Source organism: Lactuca serriola, chromosome 6, assembly GCF_051521515.1.
Source record: "Lactuca serriola cultivar US96UC23 chromosome 6, Lser_US96UC23_V15, whole genome shotgun sequence".
Classification (NCBI taxonomy): domain Eukaryota; kingdom Viridiplantae; phylum Streptophyta; class Magnoliopsida; order Asterales; family Asteraceae; genus Lactuca; species Lactuca serriola.
The window spans coordinates 30184941-30202545 of record NC_136413.1 but is presented as its reverse complement, the minus strand read 5'-3'; the positions used below and the strand labels follow the sequence as shown (position 1 = coordinate 30202545).

Sequence of the window (17605 nt, the reverse complement as noted above, 5' to 3'; positions counted from 1 at the left end):
ATTGCTTGAAGCCCACGACGTGGCACATCTGGCCACGACGTGGCGCGGGCTTTTGAAGATTATATAAGTGTTCCTGATTATTACGAAGAAAAAAAGCTTTTGGTAGAAGAAAAGAGTTCCAGGAGACGATTCAGAGCGAAAGAAAGGTTCTGGAAGAGGGTTTTCAACACCAAAAGGAGTAAAGGTTTATATTTCAGTTAAATAAGAACCTGTCTTTCATTATTTTTAGTTGTGTTGGTCTAGTTGCTATGATGAGCAGCTGAATCTAGCTACTCTTGTTTAGCTAGATGAAGCATTAAACTTATGAATAGTTATATGCTTATGGATTAAGTTTAGTTGGTAAAAATTGCTTGTGTTTGATTTGAATAACCTAGCATGCTATTATTTGTTTATCTAATTGCTTGATTGCATGTTCTATGTAGCTTAGTGACCATTAAACTGCATGAACCTGTTTACCTAATGATTTAGTGAACATTGAATTGTTAGAGCTAGGATTGACCAATCTTAGTTAGTAATTAGAATAAATAAAGCTTAGCTGTGCTAGAGAACGTGTATTGTGATCATAATTGCATTTATACAACAAATCTTACATAGCATATTTACATTCATAATTAGTTCTATGTTTAATTATGTCTGAACATACATGGTTTGACATGAATTAGTTAATTATTGGTAAGTTAGAACTAAATTACTAATACAACTAAAAACCAACTTAATAATATGTAATCATTAGCTAGCCATTAGGGAGAAGTGGATTCAAACTAAACAAGAGTGTGTTTTTATTTATTGAATTTGATTTAAGTTCATCTGATCTTGTAAAACCAGATAAAACCCCTTTTAAACTTGTTAATAAATTAGGTTAATTTAATAGTAAGTAAATTAATTAGAACACCGTTCCCTGTGATCGACACCCGACTTACCCAAGCTATACTCTAATCTGACTAGGTACACTGCCTATAAGTGCATAGTTAGTTAAGTTTGTTAGGTTATAAATATTAAAATTAGTGAGTACTTTTGTGCACATCAAGTTTTTGGCGCCGTTGCCGGGGAACGACTTAGTTTTTAGCTTATTTATTTGCATTAAATTGATCGATCCTTTTTTGTGGAATAAAAACCACAAAAAGTTAATTTTTCAGCAAAATAAAAATTTTCTGTCAGACACAGAGTCCACGACGTGGCGTAATACCTGCCACAACGTGGACAGATAGAAAACTAAATTTTTAGTTTTTAGTTAGTTTTTCTTATTTTAGTTCAGTTTTATGTTTTTAGTTTAGCAAGTTGCAGGAGTTCATAACCACAAGCTCAAACACACACTTGGTGCCACCACTTGAAGACCCCGAGTTTGCACTTCACAAGAAAAAGACGCCCTTGCAAGAATTGAAGTCAGCTTTTTCTAGGAAGTCGGGAAAGAAGACAGGAGAGTCAAGTTCATCAGCGAGGCACAAGAGAAATCTTGAGCATTTGGATCATACACCCGTCTAAACCGAGTCCGAAAGCGATACCGAGCCAGAATTTGAAGAACACACAAGCGAACCCGAGAACGAGCCAAGGAACGAGATGGCAGCGATTGAAGAAATGTCCATGGGATCTTACAAGAAGCGGATCCGAGAAGATGTGGGTCCCGGTTTAGTCCAACCTGCAATACCTGCCACTGCCACATTCGAGCTGAAGGGACACATATTGACCACACTGAAGGACATCCCATTTTTCGGGAAAGATCATGAGGATGCTTTTAAGCATCTAGATGAAGTCAACGACATTGCGGATTACTTCAATGTCCCAAATGTCAACAGAAACACAGTCTTGTTTAGGATGCTTCCCATCACTTTCAAAGGAGCTGCCAAGGAGTGGTTGAAAGCACTCCCACCGGGTACAATCACCACTTGGACTCAAATGCGTGAGCAATTCTTGGACTAGTTTTGCCCGCCATCCAAGATAGCCAAACTCAAGAAGGCAATAGCCAACTTTGAGCAACAGGCGGGGGAGTCACTATACGAAGCATGGGAGCGGTACAAGGGCTTGCTCAGAAATTGCCCTCAACATGACCTAAATGTGCAGCAAGAGATGTCAATCTTTTATGATGGGGTCAATGTGATGACAAGACAACTCCTTGATTCTCAAGAACCGTTGACAAAGAAAAATACAAGGGAGGTCAAGGAGCTAATTAAAGAATTCGCGAAGCACTCTCGCGAATACCACAACCCAAGGCAAGATGGAATCAAAGGCGGTGGAGGGGCCCAAACTGAAGAAATTGCAGCTGTCATGGCCATGCTGAATAACATGGATCGCAGGATAACACAAATGGACCAGTCGATACATGCCATAAGAGTGGGGTGCAAGAGATGCAGTGGTCCACACTTGACCAAGGACTACAATGTAGATGAGTTTGGGAACAGAAAAGCTCAAGTGTGCTACTCTAGTGGGGATAAGTTTGATGAGGACTGGAGGAAACCGAAGAAGGAGTGGCTGCCATATGAAGAGTATAAGAAGCAAAAAGAAGAGAAATATAGGCAGACAGGTCGAGGCCTTTATCAAAAGGAGCAGCCGCCGGCCGAGAAGAAACCGACCTAGAGACCATTTTGATGAAGTTTATGGAGGCTTCGGAAAAGAGACACGATGCCACTGATTCCGCCATTTTGGAACAACAAACTTTGATAAAGAACCAGCAAGCCTCCATCCATAACCTTGTAGTACAATTTGGTCAACTAGCCACTCTAGTTCATGAAAAATTGTCCCCGAAGAATCCCGAAGTAAAGACCCAATCTCACGTAATGGCCATCGATACTGAAGAAGATGCAATATCTGAGTTCCTGGAGGCATTGGAAGAAGAACCACAGCAACCCAAGAAATCAAGGATCGAAAGTGGAAAAATTGCTGAACCAGGCTCGCCACGACGTGGCACTCCTCCGGCCACGACGTGGCGCATGTCTGATCAAGAATACTTTGAGCCTATTCCAGCTTATCATCCACCTTTGCCATTTCCCACCCGAGCTACACTCAGTCAACTGGAGAAGGAGCATTTAGAGTTTGTAAAGCACGTGAAGGGGATCCCAATTAATACCCCATTTGTCGAGTCCTTATCCAAAACCCCCGAGAACCAGCAATTACTGCAAGACTTGATAGACACTCGAAGGCAATTAAAGAAGCTGTCTACAGTGATTCTAAGTGAACGAACTTCAAAAGCTGTGTTGGGAGAAACACTAGAAAAGATGGGGGATCCTGGACGCCTCACTCTTCCATGTGAGTTTGGGAATAAAATGAAGGTTAATGCTTTAGCCGATTCTGGGGCTAGCATTAATCTGATGCCTTTTTCATTTTATCAAAAATTGGAGATTCAGAAGATGAAGGCTACAAAAATGAAGATTCACATGGCGAATCGTTCGGTGACACAACCCCGTGGCATCGTGGAGGATATTTTGGTGAAAATTGGAAAATTTGTTTTTCCAATAGACTTTGTAGTCTTGGACATGAAAGAAGATCCGGATGTTCCAATAATCCTTGGTCGGCCATTGCTTAACACTGTTGGAGCCCTTGTTGATATCCGCGAGTCTAAGCTCACTTTGAGGGTTGGAGATGAACAAGAAGTCTTTGGGATAAAAGATGACTTTCAAGAAGATAAAGAAGAGGTGTTCACAATTAATGAAGAGAATGAACTGAAGGAACTGGAAAAGCTTATGGAAAAAGAGATAAAGGCAATTCATCAACTCAAAAGGACAAAACCGAGGGCATCTGTTCCGTATTTGATTGAAGTCATAGCTTACAAGAGTCCGCCTTCTTGGGTGAGCAAAGAGGATGAGGAAATGACAAGTGATGAAGAGGATGTCACGTCAAGAGTAACAAGGCCGGTGGTGAAAGAAGAGGAGGATGCTATGGAGTGCAAGGAGCAAACTAAGGGCACAAAACGCAATCTTGAAGAAGAGGGCAAGGAAAAAAAGGAGAATTCAAAGAAGGCATATAAAAGACGAGTTCAAGCTTACAAGCGGCGGTTCAAGGAACAAAAGATCTTAATGGTGGACTCTTCCGAAGATTCAACGTAGAAGGCACGAAGTCCAGCTCAAGACTCCAAGAAAAAGAAGCGCTTCTCGGGAGGCAACCCGAGTTTGGTTTGCATTTTCTTTTCTTTTCTTTTAATTTTTTTTGAAACTAGGAAAGACATCAATTCATCATCTAATAACTGAAAATTAGTAAAGAATTAGCTGTAGGGAACTTTAAATAATGAATGACATGCAAAGTAATTAGTTAATATGTTAGACTTTATTAAAATTTTGCATTTGCGCAGTTTCCACGACGTGGGCATAGCCAGCCACGTCGTGGGTCGAAATGGAAACACGGGACCATAAAGCAGATTTAAGGTCCACGACGTGGGCATAGCCAGCCACGTCGTGGCCTTTAAAAATTCAGGGGGGGACCATTTCCTTAAAACCCTTTGACCAATAAGCCCCAATCACACTTGAAGACTGCCGCATGAACGGGAACAACATAAACCCACATCCAATTTCTTAATCTACTTCCAATTTCCTTGCAAGATCTTCCCAATTAATCTACTTGGTATGTGTTTTACTAATTATTTTGTAGTTAGTTCTTCCAATTTCAAGTTTTCATGGTTAGGGTTTGTATGATTCACGAAATTGGTTGAATCTAGTGGTTGATTTTAGATTGAATATCCCTTAAATGTCCATAGGAACAAACCCCAAGCACTAATTTTGGTAGATACGGCATGCACATGGACCGATCCGAAAACTGTGACCGATCGCGGCCCACGACGTGGCGTAGTCTGGCCACGTCGTGACTTCAGTGAAACAAGTTTATATTGTTTTAATGTGTTGGTTGTTTGCTGCTTTGGTTTGCTTTTGTATGCAGAAATGAGACCACGACGAGCTGTTCCACAGGAGGAAAACCCGATAGATGTAGCAAGCATACATCCCTTATACCAGTTTCCTCAAAACATTCCCCGACCGTTGCTAACTACTTACGAGAATCGGCTTGGATGGTTGTATAATAGGGAGTTTGCAATAGCCCCAATTATCGATTAGGGATGGCTTGGTGGAGTGGGAATGGTAGCTGAGTTGGGACGTTATTGGTCAAAGACTTATGTTGGAGATCAGTTTTCTTTCACTTGTCACGGGTGGAGGAATTTATTTGCCATTCAAGAACCCGTGTACCGGGAATTGTCGGTAGAGTTTTTCTCTACCGTATGCTTCGAGGAACGCACTATTGATTTTACCTACAACCGGGCACTTGTGTTTCGTTTGGGTGGTGTGTATCGAGAGTGTAGTCTTCGGGAATTCGCTTGGCGTATGGGGCTTTATACAGAAGTGGAGACGCAATCTCTGTTTTTCATTCCGTTCTTGCTTGGATGTGTTTGGGATTTTGCTCCCGGTATTATGGATGTGCAGTTCTGGTGGGGCATTTCTAACCATGAGTACAACACTTGTGACTCGAGTAAGTCACAAATTCGGAATCCTGTTTTCCGATTTTTGCACCGCCTTATCACTTTTTCAATAAATCACAAGCATCATGGTGATAAAGTCCCCATTCAGAATCTGTTTTATTTATGGACTCTTATTACCCTGGGAGTTTGCTGTGATTTACCTTATATGTTGGCGAGGTTCATGGGGAAGAAAGCGGCCAATTCTAGGCCCGGGAGCCCGATTACTGGGGGGGCATTTGGTTACTCGCCTGGCTAGGTCATATCATATTTTGACCCATGACTTTGTGAGGAATCTTACTCGATTCCCAGACACAGACTTGACCATTCAAGTCTTGGGTGTTATGCGGGCGGTGGTGAATATCGGGGGTCGTTTTGTTATACCGCCGATAGATGACGAGCAAGAGGAGGTGCAGCCGGGACAGCAACCACCAGCCAGACCGCAGCGTCGGAATGTGCGGGCTAGAGGTGAAGTCGAGAGGGAATGTGCTGCTTCGCAGTATGTGCAGGGAGTGCCCACTGACCCTTTTCAGAGTCGGGTGGGAACGTATTTGGATAATCTACAGGGGCATGCCATTTACCATACCCAACTTACTGAGGGTATTTATTCGCATTTAGGTGTGACCCGACCACCTTCTATGCCACCACAGTATCCCTATTTTCCGACATGGGAGGAGCTATGGCGTCCGCAGAATGACGGGGCAGGGCCAAGTGGAGCACAAGATCAAGATGATGATTGATTTTATTTCTTTTTCTTTTGTTTTGTTTTTGAGTAGTTTTTTTTATGTTTGAAATTGGTGTGTAATGTAAAACATTCTTAAACTATGATGTTACTTTTTATTTCTTTTGGGTTGTTCCATTTTTCAGATTAGCATTGGAATTCTAAGGAGCATAAAAGGTTAACTTTCGAGTCGTGTTTGTCTAGTCAAGGAAGCTTAGAGTCGTGAGTTGGAACCCACAATTCAAGATAAGTGTGGGGTATATTAGTAGGAGAGAGGTTACAGTTGGGAAATATATTTGTATAGAAGAGTCTGAAACCAGTCAACCATTGGTCAAAGTTGCTAGAGTAAATAAAATAAATAAGCCATTTTCTGCTGATGCCCAGTTTCCACGACGTGGAATCCTTACGCCACGTCGTGGCGTTCTTGCAGTTTGAAGAAATTCAGCATTTTTGTGTTCGCGCTTTCATCCCATATCACGACATGACCAGTTACCTGCCACGACGTGTCCCATTTTATCATTGCCCACATTTCTCTTTACAAATACCCACTTTGAAGAATTGAAGTTTCAAGTAATGTTCGTGGTTTGTTTACGTATTCAACCAGTTCTACACCGAGTTTCTATTTTTGGAAGTCCATATCCAAATGCACTTTTTCCACACTTTTGGAGATGCTCACGCCACTATCCCAGGGGAGTCTGTTCCTTTTTCTCCCTTTTCTTTAATTTTGATTTATTTTTATGCATACAATGAGGGCATTGTATGAAATAAGTGTGGGGTAGGGGTAGAAAAAGTAAATTGATAGAAAATCATAGAATTTGATAGTAAAAATTGAAAATTTTGAAAATTTTGAATTTTTAATAATTGAATCTAGTAATAATAATTTGAGCTATAATTGCCAGTATTATGTGGGATGATCCGATGAAAGTTCAAATGTTTAGTTGAGCCAATATACGTTATAGTGCATTTGTGGCCTCCCTTATTTTAGTGAAATCATGGAACAAAAACATAACCCCGCTTAGTTTGAGGGATGCAATATGTTTAGCAGCCTAAACCTGAAATGTATCCAGGAAAATTATTATCATTAACCAATAAAGGTTGAGGTTGAGCGTCTCTGCTTAAGCATGTAGGTTTTGAGTGAAAAAGTGAGGTACATGTTAAAAAAAAAATAATAATAATTACGAGAAAAGTGTGAAGAATTTTGGAGCAAATAAAGTGAAGATCAAAAGATCAAAATTCCAAGAAATTCAAAAGTTGAAGATACCATAAATCAAATCAAATAAGGTGGTGAATTCAAAGAAATCAAAGATCAAATGTCAAAGAAATGAAGAATTCCAAAAGAGCTCCATAGTGGTATCAATGATTGTAATTCTAGATTATGTATGTTTAGGTTGCTCAACTAAAAATACCTTGAGGATAAGGAGGTTTTCTGAGGATGGATTCGGAGGGTTGCATAAAATGAGCATTGTTCGGAAAAAGTGGGCGAGTGTTTATGAAGATTATGAGTATTTAAAGTATGGGGGTACTTTAGGAATATTTTAGACACAAAAGCATGCGTTGAGGTCTTGGCATAATGGCTGAACTAGAGGCAGATTGTTCTGTGTGGTGTTAGTAATTAAGAGTTAAGTTTAAATTTGCTTGAAGGCAAGCAAAGCATAAGTGTGGGGTATTTTGATATTGCCATATTTATACTTATTTTTAGGCAATATTTAAGTACATTTTTATTAATAAATTGATAATATGTTTAGAATAATGATACTTATAATTTTAAATTGTTATTTTCAGTCAATATAAAGGATTCTCGAAGAGAGGGACCAAAAGTGCCAAAATGTGGAACATGGGAGGCTTGAAAGACAAGAAAATAATAAATTCACAATAAACACTTAATTCACGACGTGGCGATGAAGCCCACGACGTGGCACGGGTTTTCCAGAAGATAGACATCGCGACGCGGAGGATTTCCTTGGAGGATACAGATTGCTTGAAGCCCACGACGTGGCACATCTGGCCACGACGTGGCGCGGGCTTTTGAAGATTATATAAGTGTTCCTGATTATTACGAAGAAAAAAAGCTTTTGGTAGAAGAAAAGAGTTCCAGGAGACGATTCAGAGCGAAAGAAAGGTTTTGGAAGAGGGTTTTCAACACCAAAAGGAGTAAAGGTTTATATTTCAGTTAAATAAGAACCTGTCTTTCATTATTTTTAGTTGTGTTGGTCTAGTTGCTATGATGAGCAGCTGAATCTAGCTACTCTTGTTTAGCTAGATGAAGCATTAAACTTATGAATAGTTATATGCTTATGGATTAAGTTTAGTTGGTAAAAATTGCTTGTGTTTGATTTGAATAACCTAGCATGCTATTATTTGTTTATCTAATTGCTTGATTGCATGTTCTATGTAGCTTAGTGACCATTAAACTGCATGAACCTGTTTACCTAATGATTTAGTGAACATTGAATTGTTAGAGCTAGGATTGACCAATCTTAGTTAGTAATTAGAATAAATAAAGCTTAGCTGTGCTAGAGAACGTGTATTGTGATCATAATTGCATTTATACAACAAATCTTACATAGCATATTTACATTCATAATTAGTTCTATGTTTAATTATGTCTGAACATACATGGTTTGACATGAATTAGTTAATTATTGGTAAGTTAGAACTAAATTACTAATACAACTAAAAACCAACTTAATAATATGTAATCATTAGCTAGCCATTAGGGAGAAGTGGATTCAAACTAAACAAGAGTGTGTTTTTATTTATTGAATTTGATTTAAGTTCATCTGATCTTGTAAAACCAGATAAAACCCCTTTTAAACTTGTTAATAAATTAGGTTAATTTAATAGTAAGTAAATTAATTAGAACACCGTTCCCTGTGATCGACACCCGACTTACCCAAGCTATACTCTAATCTGACTAGGTACACTGCCTATAAGTGCATAGTTAGTTAAGTTTGTTAGGTTATAAATATTAAAATTAGTGAGTACTTTTGTGCACATCAAGTTTTTGGCGCCGTTGCCGGGGAACGACTTAGTTTTTAGCTTATTTATTTGCATTAAATTGATCGATCCTTTTTTGTGGAATAAAAACCACAAAAAGTTAATTTTTCAGCAAAATAAAAATTTTCTGTCAGACACAGAGTCCACGACGTGGCGTAATACCTGCCACGACGTGGACAGATAGAAAACTAAATTTTTAGTTTTTAGTTAGTTTTTCTTATTTTAGTTCAGTTTTATGTTTTTAGTTTAGCAAGTTGCAGGAGTTCATAACCACAAGCTCAAACACACACTTGGTGCCACCACTTGAAGACCCCGAGTCTGCACTTCACAAGAAAAAGACGCCCTTGCAAGAATTGAAGTCAGCTTTTTCTAGGAAGTCGGGAAAGAAGACAGGAGAGTCAAGTTCATCAGCGAGGCACAAGAGAAATCTTGAGCATTTGGATCATACACCCGTCTAAACCGAGTCCGAAAGCGATACCGAGCCAGAATTTGAAGAACACACAAGCGAACCCGAGAACGAGCCAAGGAACGAGATGGCAGCGATTGAAGAAATGTCCATGGGATCTTACAAGAAGCGGATCCGAGAAGATGTGGGTCCCGGTTTAGTCCAACCTGCAATACCTGCCACTGCCACATTCGAGCTGAAGGGACACATATTGACCAAGGACTACAATGTAGATGAGTTTGGGAACAGAAAAGCTCAAGTGTGCTACTCTAGTGGGGATAAGTTTGATGAGGACTGGAGGAAACCGAAGAAGGAGTGGCTGCCATATGAAGAGTATAAGAAGCAAAAAGAAGAGAAATATAGGCAGACAGGTCGAGGCCTTTATCAAAAGGAGCAGCCGCCGGCCGAGAAGAAACCCGACCTAGAGACCATTTTGATGAAGTTTATGGAGGCTTCGGAAAAGAGACACGATGCCACTGATTCCGCCATTTTGGAACAACAAACTTTGATAAAGAACCAGCAAGCCTCCATCCATAACCTTGTAGTACAATTTGGTCAACTAGCCACTCTAGTTCATGAAAAATTGTCCCCGAAGAATCCCAAAGTAAAGACCCAATCTCACGTAATGGACATCGATACTGAAGAAGATGCAATATCTGAGTTCCTGGAGGCATTGGAAGAAGAACCACAGCAACCCAAGAAATCAAGGATCGAAAGTGGAAAAATTGCTGAACCAGGCTCGCCACGACGTGGCACTCCTCCGGCCACGACGTAGCGCATGTCTGATCAAAAATACTTTGAGCCTGTTCCAGCTTATCATCCACCTTTGCCATTTCCCACCCGAGCTACACTCAGTCAACTGGAGAAGGAGCATTTAGAGTTTGTAAAGCACGTGAAGGGGATCCCAATTAATACCCCATTTGTCGAGTCCTTATCCAAAACCCCCGAGAACCAGCAATTACTGCAAGACTTGATAGACACTCGAAGGCAATTAAAGAAGCTGTCTACAGTGATTCTAAGTGAACGAACTTCAAAAGCTGTGTTGGGAGAAACACTAGAAAAGATGGGGGATCCTGGACGCCTCACTCTTCCATGTGAGTTTGGGAATAAAATGAAGGTTAATGCTTTAGCCGATTCTGGGGCTAGCATTAATCTGATGCCTTTTTCATTTTATCAAAAATTGGAGATTCAGAAGATGAAGGCTACAAAAATGAAGATTCACATGGCGAATCGTTCGGTGACACAACCCCGTGGCATCGTGGAGGATATTTTGGTGAAAATTGGAAAATTTGTTTTTCCAATAGACTTTGTAGTCTTGGACATGAAAGAAGATCCGGATGTTCCAATAATCCTTGGTCGGCCATTGCTTAACACTGTTGGAGCCCTTGTTGATATCCGCGAGTCTAAGCTCACTTTGAGGGTTGGAGATGAACAAGAAGTCTTTGGGATAAAAGATGACTTTCAAGAAGATAAAGAAGAGGTGTTCACAATTAATGAAGAGAATGAACTGAAGGAACTGGAAAAGCTTATGGAAAAAGAGATAAAGGCAATTCATCAACTCAAAAGGACAAAACCGAGGGCATCTGTTCCGTATTTGATTGAAGTCATAGCTTACAAGAGTCCGCCTTCTTGGGTGAGCAAAGAGGATGAGGAAATGACAAGTGATGAAGAGGATGTCACGTCAAGAGTAACAAGGCCGGTGGTGAAAGAAGAGGAGGATGCTATGGAGTGCAAGGAGCAAACTAAGGGCACAAAACGCAATCTTGAAGAAGAGGGCAAGGAAAAAAAGGAGAATTCAAAGAAGGCATATAAAAGACGAGTTCAAGCTTACAAGCGGCGGTTCAAGGAACAAAAGATCTTAATGGTGGACTCTTCCGAAGATTCAACGTAGAAGGCACGGAGTCCAGCTCAAGACTCCAAGAAAAAGAAGCGCTTCTCGGGAGGCAACCCGAGTTTGGTTTGCATTTTCTTTTCTTTTCTTTTAAATTTTAACTCTTACTCCCGGATCTAATCCATATTCTCGAGTCCATGATTGTGTCATTCCATACTCCCGGATAAGGGACAATTGGTCTATGTCTAAATCCATACTCCCGGACTAATGACAGATTCTATGTCCTTTCCATACTCCCGGACTAAGGACAACTAACTATGTCTTAATCCATACGCCCGGATCAATGACAACTGACTAAGTCTTAATCCATACTCCCGGATTGATGACAATTAACTAAGTCCAATCCATACTCTCGGACTAGGGACGAATAACCATGTCTAATCCATGCTTCCGGATCAATGACACATTTCAAAGTTCTATTCTCCGTATATATCTCGTTCGTACTCATAAAGAGATACTACCCCATAACCATTATAACAAACCTTAAGTTTACTCTTTAACTTGATATTATCATAAACAATCAGGTATGTTCTTTAACACATAATTCAGACATCATCAAATAACTCACACAAAATGTATATTTAATACATTCAAACAATACTTGTATTAAAACCACGTTCATGTAAGGGACTATGCACTCACTTGATAATACGATGATCGGACAGCATTACGGCTCTAAATGTAGTATTCTTCGATGAAACCGGGATGCTTCCTTGAAAACCGGGCCTCTCGCGGGCAGAGTTTCGGCTCAGAAACTTTTACTTCTTGGGATCTTTGGGGTTTCGAGACTTGCTTCGGGTGTCGGGATTGATATCGAGGCTTCGGGGGTACAACTTGCCAAGAAAAAGGAAGAATAAGGGAGTGAAAGGAAAGAAATGAGCATCCAATTCGACTGGACTCGCATCCTATTTATAGGAGGGGTCTGGCCTCCAAACGCAATGCGTTCCCTGAATGAATGCAGCGTGTTCCTTGGACAAACGCAGTGCATTCCTCCGTGCGTCATGGCTTACGAACTTCGGACTTGACATGCGACGGGACAGGCTCTGGGCTCCGAACGCGAGGTGTTCCCCCTTTGGTAAGCCTGCCTCGAACTTCATAAATTCATATCTTTCACATACGAGCTCCGTTTTCGAAGTTCTTTATATCCACGTGAAGGTGAGATTATGCACTACAACTCTCGTTTAGACTCCGTCGGCTAATTTTGACTTTATTTTTATTATATTATTTTTAGTAGGCCGGGACAGGAAAACTCCGTTAGAAATTCATAACTTTTTCATCTGAACTCCGTTTTCATTTTTCTGTCTTCCGTTGCACTACTATCGATGAGATCTTTGATTCTCTTTTAGATTGTTTCGGCTAGAAACCACTCGATCTCATATTCGAACTTTGGGTTGCATACTACTAAGCTAAAACTTAGAAAAATCATAACTTCCTCATACGAAGTCAGATTTGGACGTTCTTTTTATGCACACTCTCGGTTTAACGTATTCTACGACTTTCGTTTAGATCGCTAAGGCCAAATATCGCTCTATCATAAATTCACTATGTACGTCGCGTTGTGTCGTGCCGGTTTTGTCGCGAAATTTCGACAGGTCATAACTTCTTCGTTATAACTCGGATTTCAGTGTTTTTTATATGCACGGAAACCTTGTGAAATATACTACAAGTTTGTTAAGATTGTTTATTCTAAACACTCTTCTATCAAAAAGTCATTTTTGACACTTATCGTCTCTAAATTAACTAGCCCGGATCTATCGGCGTTACACCAACTCACTCATGGATCAGCTCAGGCTCCTGCTCCTGCTACCTTGTGTATAATTGATGGTCGGCCAGGGAAGGCTGAGGCTCCGAGGGCTCATGGGAGAGCTTTTCAGCTGACTGCAAAGGAGGTTCGCACAACACCTAATTTCGTTGCTGGTATGTATCTCTTATTAATATTGTTGATCTGAATTGTTTATGCTTATGATTGTGTTTCTTGTTAGGTACATTTCTTGTGAATTATGTGCCTGCTTTAGTGTTATTCGACTCGGGCGTGATTCGATCCTTTGGGTCCTTATCCTTTAGTCGTTGTTTTAGCACAAGGCACAAGGCCTTGAGTCGGCAATTAAGGGTTTAGCTGATGAGCAAGCGGTTTTTGCTACCGATGTATTTTGTGGTTGTATTTTGTAGATTTTTGGCGTTGAGTTTCCGATTGATCTGGTGCCGATAGCGATGGGGGATGTATGTGTTATAGTGGGTATTGACTGACTGAGCCGATTTGGGGTTTTGATTGATTGCGAGCGGCAGTTAGTGACGGTTCGGGACTCAAGTGGGAGAGTGTTTACTATTTATAGCAAGGGTACCAGATCGGGATTAGTTTTCTGTTCTGCCGCTAGAGCAAGACAGAGTCTGCAGAATTGATGTATGGGTTTCCTTGCTTATGTGGTGGATACTCGGGTTGTAAAAGAGGGGTCAATTTATGTTTCTGATGTTCCAATGGTATGTGATTTTCCTGATGTTTTCCCCTAGGAGTTACCGGGTGTGCCTCCTGAGAGGCAGGTGGAGTTCCGCATCGATCTGGTTCTGTGGAAAGCGCCTATCGCCAAGGCACCATATCGTCTTGCACCGCCCTAGATGCAAGAGTTATCCTCGCAGCTTCAGGAGCTGTTGGGGAAGGGATTCATTCAGCCGATTAGTTCGCCGTGGGGAGCGCCGATCCTTTTTGTCAAGAAGAAGGATGGTTTACACCAGATGTGCATCAATTACCGGGAGTTGAACAAGTTGATGGTTAAGAACCGCTATTCGTTATCGAGGATCAATGACCTATTAGACCAGTTGCAGGGGGCGTCTTGGTTTTCCAAGATCGACTTGAGATCTGGATATCATCAGATGAGGGTCCGTGAGGAGGATATTCAGAAGACGGCCTTTCGGACTCGTTATGGGCATTATGAGTTCATGGTGATGCCTTTCGGGCTCACCAACACATTGGCAACGTTCATAGACCTCATAAACCGGGTGTGTAGGCCCATGTTGGACCGATCGATGATTGTTTTCATCAACGATATTTTGGTATATTCAAAGTCTAGGGAACAACATGAGGAGCATCTTCGAGAGATTCTTAGGGTGTTGAGGATGGAGAGGCTTTATGCCAAATACTCCAAGTGTGATTTCTGGTTACGAGAGGTCCAGTTCTTAGGGCACCTCGTCAATCGAAATGGTATTTTGGTTGATCCAGCCAAAATTAAGGCAGTTATGCGATGGGAGGTGCCGAGATCTTTATCCGAGATACGGAGCTTCCTTGGTTTGGCAGGTTATTATCAGAGATTTATAAGAGATTTTTCCAAGATTGTTGGTACTCTCACCAATTTGACCAGGAAGGATGTTGCTTTTATTTGGGGGCCTGAGCAGTAGACATCATTCGAGACCCTTCGCCAGAGGTTGTGCGAGGCTCCTGTGCTAGTCCTCCCGGAGGGAGTGGAGGACTTCGTAGTTTATTGTGACGCATCCATAACTGGGTTGGGTGTTGTGTTGATGCATAAAGGGCATGTGATAGCATATGCGTCGAGGTAGTTGAAGCCCCACGAGACGAGATATCCCACCCATGATTTGGAGTTGGGGGCGGTGGTATTCGCCCTCAAGATTTGGCATCATTATCTCTATGGTGTCCGGTGTATCATATACACGGACTATAAGAGCCTGAGGTACCTTATGGATTAGCCTGACCTGAATATGAGGCAAGTGAGGTGGTTGGATGCAGTCAAGGACTATGATTGTGAGATTTTGTATCTTCCAAGCAAAACTAATGTGGTACTGATGCCTAGAGTCTTAGAGCAGCGAGTTCCCCGATTCGAGATGTATGTATGAGGACAATAATGACTCTAGTCTTATATGTCATCAGGGAGGCCCAAGTGGTGGCCATGAGACCAAAAAACTGCAGGAGGGAGCGGGTGATCAGGCAGATTTCGGCTTTTAAGACAGATAATAGAGGGCTTATGACTCTCCATGGGTGGATATAGGTGTCGTATGCGGGTGGAGCCTGACAAATTTTGATGGAGGAGGCCCATAATTCGAGGTTTTCTAACCGGGATATGCGTTTTACTTCCAGATTCTGGAAGAAATTTCATAAGGAGTTGGATACCCGACTGCATTTTAGCACCGCGTACCATCCGTAAACGGATGGGCAAAGCGAGTGGACGATTCAGACGCTCGAGGATATGCTTCACGCTTGCGTTATGGATTTTGGTGGGAGTTGGGATTGACTCCTACTTTCCTTTGGCTGAGTTTTCTTACAACAAAAACCATCACTCCAGCATCGGGATGCCTCCCTTTGAGTTTCTATATGGGAGAAGGTGTCGGACTCCTATCTGTTGGGGGAGGTCGGACAGAGAGTTATGGGGAGCACCAAGATAATGCTCAAGATGACAGAGCATATCTAGCAGGTCAGACAGAGATTGATGACGGCCCAAAGTCGTTAGAAACGTTACGCAGATCGACGACGTTCCGAGCTAGAATTCTAGGTAGATGACCCTGTTCTCCTGAAGGTATCTCCATGGAAAGGGGTGATCCGATTCAGGAAGTGGGGCAATTTAGGACCTAGATTCATTGGTCATTTTAGGGTGATTGCTCGAGTGGTTAAGGTAGCTTATCGGTTAGAGATACATGAGGAGCTGAGTTAGATTCATGACACCTTCCATGTATCCCAGTCGAAGAAGTGTGTAGCCGATGAAACGACAGTGGTTCCTTTAGAGGACATTCAAGTTGATGATCGCCTGAATTATATCGAGAGGCGAGTGGATATCTTAGAGAAGAAAGTAAAGACCTTGACGAACAATGCATGACACTCGGTTAAAGTCCAGTGACAACATCGTAGAGGCTCAGAGTGGACTTGGGAGCTGGAGTCTGAGATGCGCGAGCAGTACCCAGAGCTGTTTCCAGAGGATGACTTCGAGGGAGAACTCTGATCCTAGTGGAAGAGAATTGTAACATCTCTAAAAGAGGTATATTTCGTTGACCTTAATATTTTATGCATTTTTCAAGACTAGTCCTTATTTGAGAAAATGGTGGCAACTAAGTATGCGAGGCGTACGCATGTGTACGTGCAACGTACTCATGCGCTTTGCATGATCGCGGAGGCCACCTAGTACGCTGGGTGTACCAGAGGGTACGTTGGGTGTAGTAAGATCAGAGTAAAAACCTAATGCCCTTGTGTGCCCCTATTTAAGGAACATGATGGCCTCATTTCCAGCCTCCAACCTCCCTCAACCCCGAATTTCGTATTCCTAGCTTGTATGAGTGTTTGTGGCTCATTTGAGTGTTCTTGTGAAGCTTATGGTGAATAAAGAGCCTTGAAGGATTGATAACTTGTGCTTATAGCTCTCGGATCTGAGTTCTACTCTTGTTGGTGCATCTTCCTGAGGTATCAAGTTTGAAACTTGCTCATTGTTATGTTAGTTCATGTTTCGGGTCAATTTTTATGGTTTTATGTCCCAATTTTGGAGCTTTGTGAGTTTGGTGAACTCCAGAGCATATCTCTTGTCCTTTTTAGTGTATTTGGTTTTCTAGATTCTTAAAAATGGGAACTTGATCGTCTAAACATCTCCATGCATGAGCTATGTGGACTTTTGTGTTGAGAAGATTAGAGTTTGTGAGTTTGGGACTTGTTCAGCCATGCTAAGGCTTAAAGTCCACGACTTTATGAAGTATTAGGCCTTATTCAGCTCCGATCTATAGTTATAGCATTTGTCTTAACGGATTAAGACCAAGTGAAGTGAGGAGTGGAAATCTGAGACGTATGTCGTACGTACTCCCAACTATGCGCAACGTAGTGTTGAGATCCCCCGATGCATGCATTGTTGGTTGTATACCCAGCGTACTCACTGGGTGTTGACTTTCGTTGACTTTTGAGCTTTTGTCCATTTTGTTGACTTTTGGTCAAGGAGGGGCAAAATGGTCTTTTCACCCTCCTGGTATTTTGTAGAGAGACTCGGCCTAGCATTTTAGGGTTATTGGTATTATTTATTAATTATAGATGAATGTGATATAATTAGGCGGAGTCTAGACCGGCAGTTTGGGTGCGAGATGGATTGCTTTCCAGCGAGAGGTGACTTTTCTCACTATACTTACATGTGTGGTAACTTTGGTGTG

The 17605-nt window shown here is 41.5% G+C and overlaps 1 non-coding gene across 1 annotated transcript; it reads right to left on the bottom strand.

Moving 5' to 3' along the window:
* Window positions 1-1941: 1941 nt before the first annotated feature.
* LOC145060779 (small nucleolar RNA R71) lies at window positions 1942-2048 on the bottom strand. The gene has a single exon (XR_013686963.1). It is a non-coding gene; the product is annotated as a small nucleolar RNA R71 (small nucleolar RNA).
* Between the last annotated feature and the right edge of the window lie 15557 nt (window positions 2049-17605).